The following is a 6,508-nucleotide window of genomic DNA, read 5'->3' as shown; positions in this document are numbered from 1 at the left end:
AAAGAAGGCTGAGTGTTGAAGAATTGATGCTTTTGAATTGTGGTGCTGGAGAAGACTCTTGAGAGTCCCTTGGACAGCAAGGAGATCAAACCAGTCAATCCTAAAGGAAATCAACCCTAAATATTCATTGGAAGGACTGATGCTGAAGCTGAAGCTCCAATACTTTGGCTACCTGATGCAAAGAGCTGACTCATTGGAAAAGACCCTGATGCTGGGAAAGATTGAGGGCAAGAGAAGGGGGAAACAGAGGATGAGATGGTTGGATGGCATCATTGACTCACTGGACATGAATTTGAGCAAACTCCAGGAGATACTGAAGGACAGAGAAGCCTAGGGTGCTGCAGTCCATGCAGTTGCAAAGAGTTGGACATGACTGGGCAACTGAAGAATAGAATTCTTTCCTCACGAAAACTTACCATAGTTAAATCCAAACAGAATGTGCATGGCAATGTGTTTATGATGCTTTTGGGTTTTCCTCTTTAAATTTTGCTACAATTTGGTTACATTTTCCACTCACATTAACTGTGCCATAATAGACCTGGCTGTTTTTATTCAAATAAATTCTGATTTTCTAAGACTCAATGTTTATAACCTTGGATAAATAAGCCCCAAGTTGTCTCTTCAACACTGATGAAACTCAAGACATGCTCTTTAATTAAAATAGCCTTTGACATTATTCGTCCAAACCGACAGATGCTTTTTTTTTCCACTTTGCTATCACTCTCCTTATCATGTATTATTGAGTAAGGAAAGAAAACACTGATTTCACTCAAAATTCCCTACAAATTTTCAGTTCGCATTATTCCAATGATTGAGTTTTGACTTTGTATATATCCCCAAGACTCAACTTCTGAACCTGTAAGGGAATTTTTTTTTAACTCATTATATCTTTCATGTAGATTTTTTAAAATGCCAAATACTTCCTTTATACACAGATAAAATAAAAGCGCTCTTTAAAAATAAGCACTAATTCCAACAAATGAACATAATAGATCTGAATATCAAGAAAAATATTCAAAGCATCCTACATAACAAGACATTGCCCGTGAAAATATTCAGTGACTGCTCTCTGGAGTAACATTACCTAGGTTCGAATATAGGGCCAGACACATAATAGGTGCATACTTAGGTCAATGATTTAACATTTCTAAGCCTCAGTTCCCTCATGTGAAAATGGCAACAGCCATAGTACTTTCCTATTATGGCTGAAGTGATTATCAAAAGAGCTAAGGCATGAATTGAAATTGGTCCTTGTTTCATTTAGGTTTCCCATCATCTTCTACTTCTCTCTGAGGTGGAAAATCAATCACTATGAAAAGTTTAAAAGATCAGATGCTATCACTTATCCCTCATATAGCACATCATCTAAGCTTAACCAAGAGAATGCTGTTACCTGGAACTTCAAATCTTACAAGAAGCAAAAACCACATAGAATTCATTGCAGTAATAGTTGTGATTCTGGTAATAGCATTTGGCATATATATTTTCCTATTATAACAGTGAAAGTTATAAAGCCAATTTTTATTCAGTGACACACATTGCATTTTAAGTGTATGCTAAGGGAAAAAAAAAGCTTTCTTAGTGGCTCAGAGGTAAAATCCACCTGCAATGCAGGAGAAGACATGGGTTCTATACTTGGGTTGGGAAGATCCCCTGGAGAAGGAAATGGCAACCCACTCCAGTATACTTGCCTGGGAAATCCCATGGACAGAGGAGCCTAATGGGCTATAGTCCATGAGTTGCAAAAGAGTCAGACACAACTTAGCGACTAAACAACAGTAACAACAGAGAAAAAAAAAAAAACTCTACAGACTATTTTTTCAAGTGTAGAAGAAAGTGACAACAAATTGGCTTATCTGTAGATATTTAGTGCTTTATAGTACTGTATTTAAGTGTCTTTAACCACCATTTTTCAGAATTTAGGGAACTTTAGGTATATGGTAAATCCTGCAGTCACCATTCATTATACATCGACTGCTACATTTATCTGCAGAACACATGACATTTCTCCAGGGCAGATTGCCATGTTATCACTGCAATAGGCACAATTACAAAAGATAAGGACTTTGGTCTTTATCATGTAGAAAAATGAAAATATTTGAAATTTAAACAAGGAAATAACATGGTCAGATCTGTACTTTAGAGAGATCACACTGGAATAGGTAGAGCAAGAGTGAAGACAAGAGTTAAGTGAGAAAGTTACTACAATGCAGGTGAGAAAAGATAAAGTCTTGGCCTATATTAGTAATGGTTGGAATAGAAGGGAGAGGATCAACTTAATAACTATTAAGGAAATGTAACTGACAAAACCTGTTGGCCAGTTGGATGTTGGGAAGTGAGATACAGAAAACAGAAAAACTTCCAGGGTTTTAATGTGACAGTTGTTCATTTGTGATTGCTCAGTAGTTTCAGATTTGATATCTTCTTTAAGCCAACATTATTAAGAAAACTACATTTTAGGTTTTCACTGAAAATTTCACATAACCAAAGTAAGACACAGTATAATAGAAACTTCCACTTTCTGTTTATTCCCAAATCAATAATACAATAATTTTAAAAGTTTTTATTTGATGATACTTACAAATATAAAAATACACAAGCATTAGTTGCACAATTTGAAGAACATATACACCAAAGAAACCTATATCCCTATCATGATGAATAAACTCTAGTAGAATGCTTCTGCATATACCTTCCCAGTCAATCCCTACCTGGACTAGAGGCCACCACAGATCAAATTATTTAAACATTACATTAATTTTGCCTGTTTTAGGACTTCGTATAAATAGAGCCATATTTCATGAGATGCATATGGGTGTTGCTTGTTTCATTTTGTCTCCTTTTTATTGCTTAGTAGAATATGCAGAATTGGCATTGTATGAATATACTGGTTTTTTAAGTAATTATTCTGTTTATGAATACTTCAGCTCTCTATAATAGGTTCACACCTGTTGCAAATAAATTTGTTATTTTTTGTTGTTCAGTTGCCAAGTCATGTCTGATTCTTTGTGACCACATGGACTGCAGCACACCAGGCTTCCCTGTCCTTCACTATCTCCTGGAGTTTGCTCAAACTCATGTCCATTGAGTCAGTGATGCCATCCAACCATCTCATCCTCTGTCACCCCCTTTTCCTCCTGCCTTCAATCTTTCCCAGCATCAAGGTATCATTTCCAAAGAGTCAGTTCTTCGTATCAGGTAGCAAAAGCTTCAGCTTCAGCATCAGTTTTTCCAATGAATATTCAGGAATGATTTCCTTTAGGATTGACTGGTTTGATATCCTTGCAGTCCAAGGGATTCTCAAGAGTCTTCTCCAGCACCACAATTCAAAAGCATCAATTCTTCAGTGCTCAGTCTTTTTTATGGTCCAACTCTCACATCTGTACATGACTACTGAAAAAAAAACATAGCTTTGACTATATGGACCTTTGTCAGCAAAGTAATGTCTCTGCTTTTTAATATGCTGTCTAGGTTTGTCATAGCTTTTCTTCCAAAGAGCAAGCATCTTTTAATTTCATGGCTGCAGTCACCATCTGCAGTGATTTTGGAGCCCAAGAAAAGAAAATCTGTCACTGTTTCCACTTTTTCCCCATCTATTTGCCATGAAGTGATGGGACTGAATGCCATGATCTTAGTTTTTTGAATGTTGAATTTTAAGCCAGCTTTTTCACTCTCCTCTTTCACCCTCATCAAGAGGCTCTTTAGTTTCTCTTTGCTTTCTGCCATTAGAGTGGTATCATCTGCATACATGAGGTTGTTGATATTTCTCCAGCTTGAGTTTCATTAAGCCTGGAATTTCACAAGATGTACTCTGTATATAAATTAAATAAGCAGGGTGACAATATACAGCTTTGAAGTACTCCTTTCCCAATTGTGAGCCAGTCTGTTGTTCCATGTACGGTTTTACCTATTGCTTTTTTTTTTCCATTTATTTTTATTATTTCCAGCTTTTTAAGAAATCTCCACACTGTTTTCCATAGTGGCTATACTAGTTTGCATTCCCACCAACAGTGTAAGAGGGTTCCCTTTTCTCCACACCCTCTCCAGCATTTATTGCTTGTAGACTTTTGGATAGCAGCCATCCTGACTGGTGTATAATGGTACCTCATTGTGGTTTTGATTTGCATTTCTCTGATAATGAGTGATGTTGAGCATCTTTTCATGTGTTTTTCTGCCATCTGTATGTCTTCCTTGGAGAAATGTCTGTTTAGTTCTTTGGCCCATTTTTTGATTGGGTCATTTATTTTTCTGGAGTTGAGCTGGAGGAGTTGCTTGTATATTTTTGAGATTAATCCTTTGTCTGTTGCTTCATTTGCTATTATTTTCTCCCAATCTGAGGGCTGTCTTTTCACCTTACTTATAGTTTCCTTTGTTGTGCAAAAGCTTTTAAGTTTCATTAGGGTCCCATTTGTTTATTTTTGCTTTTATTTCTAAAATTCTGGGATGTGGGTCATAGAGGATCCTGCTGTGATTTATATCGGAGAGTGTTTTGCCTATGTTCTCCTCTAGGAGTTTTACAGTTTCTGGTCTTACATTTAGATCTTTAATCCATTTTGTGTTTATTTTTGTGTATGGTGTTAGAAAGTGTTCTAGTTTCATTCTTTTACAGGTGGTTGACCAGTTTTCCCAGCACCACTTGTTAAAGATGTTGTCTTTTTTCCATTGTATATCCTTGCCTCCTTTGTCGAAGATAAGGTGACCATAGGTTCGTGGATTTATCTCTGGGCTTTCTATTCTGTTCCATTGATCTATATTTCTGTCTTTGTGCCAGTACCATACTGTCTTGATGACTGTGGCTTTGTAGTAGAGTCTGAAGTCAGGCAGATTGATTCCTCCAATTCCATTCTTCTTTCTCAGGATTACTTTGGCTATTCGAGGTTTTTTGTATTTCCATACAAATTGTGAAATTATTTGTTCTAGTTCTGTGAAAAATACCGTTGGTAGTTTGATAGGGATTGCATTGAATCTATAGATTGCTTTGGGTAGTATAGCCATTTTGACAATATTGATTCATCCAATCCATGAACACGGTATATTTCTCCATCTGTTTGTGTCCTCTTACCTATTGCTTCTTGACTTACATACAGGTTTCTCAGGAGACAAGTAAGGTGGTCTGGTAATCCCAACTCTTTAAGGATTTTCCACAGTTTATTGTTATCCACAGAGTCAAAGGACTTAGCATAGTCAACTAAACAGAAGTAGATGTTTCATGAAATTCACTTGCTTTTTGCTATGACCCAACGAATGTTGGTATTTTGACCTCTGGTTCCTCTGTCTTTCCTAAATTGAGTTTATACATCTGAAAATTCTCAGTTCCTGTACTGTTACATTTTTATAAATGTCTTTCTGTGGACAGATGTTTTTATATATCTTCGATAAATCTAAGATTTCAATTATTCAGTCAAGGGTAGGGGTATGTTTAATTTTCTAAGAAATTACTGAAACATTTCTCTGTGTGTTGTACCATTTTACATTTTTTCCAGAAATGAGTGAGAGTTTCAACTACTCTACATCCTTGTGAACGTTTTGTGTTGTCAATCTTTTAAAATTTCTTTTGCTTATTGGATTTTAGCAATATCAGAAAAATATATTTATTTGAAAAAAAACATAATTTTGTGGAATGCCCTTTGATTATTAACTTCTGTTTTTTGCATTGTAGCAACAGATTGTGAGACATATGATGTAAAATTTCAGAATAATTGAGATTTTTTTGACAATCTAGGACATTATTTTTACATGAGTAAATATCTCATTGGTTTTTCAAATAGTATGCATTTTTTATTGTTTAACACAAATTCCATACACACATATATAGTCAATTCTCATTATTCACAGTAACTGTGTTCTAGTAAAGTCATTTGAACACCACATTAGCAAATACTGGACTGTATGTAGCCCAACAGGTTTCTCTGACCATGTAATTCTCCAGGCAAAAATACTGGAGCGGATTGCCATTTCCTTTTCCAAGGGATCTTCCCAACCCAGGGATCGAACCCAGGCATCACCCTCTGTCATCCCCTTCTGTCCCCCACCTTCAATCTTTCCCAGCATCAGGGTCTTTTCAGATGAGTCAGTTCTTCCCATTAGGTGGCCAAAGTATTGGAGTTTCAGCTTCAGCATCAGTCCTTCCAATGAATATTCAGGACTGATTTCCTTTAGAAGGGACTGGTTGGATCTCCTTGCAGTCCAAGGGACTCTCAAGAGTCTTCTCCAACATCACAGTTCAAAAGCATCAATTCTTTGGCACTCAGCTTTCTTTAGAGTCCAACTCTTACATACATTCATGACTACTGGAAAAACCATAGCTTTAACTAGACAGACCCTTGTTGGCAAAATAATGTCTCTGCTTTTTAATATGCTGTCTAGGTTGGTCATAACTTTTCTTCCAAGGAGTAAGTGTCTTTTAATTTCATGGCTGCAGTCACCATCTGCAGTGATTTTGGAGCCCAAAAAAATAAAGTCTGCCACTGTTTCCACTGTTTCCCCATCTACTTGCCATGAAGTGATG

This window comes from Odocoileus virginianus, unplaced genomic scaffold, assembly GCF_023699985.2.
Source record: "Odocoileus virginianus isolate 20LAN1187 ecotype Illinois unplaced genomic scaffold, Ovbor_1.2 Unplaced_Scaffold_9, whole genome shotgun sequence".
Classification (NCBI taxonomy): domain Eukaryota; kingdom Metazoa; phylum Chordata; class Mammalia; order Artiodactyla; family Cervidae; genus Odocoileus; species Odocoileus virginianus.
Note: the sequence above shows the minus strand (reverse complement) of the source record.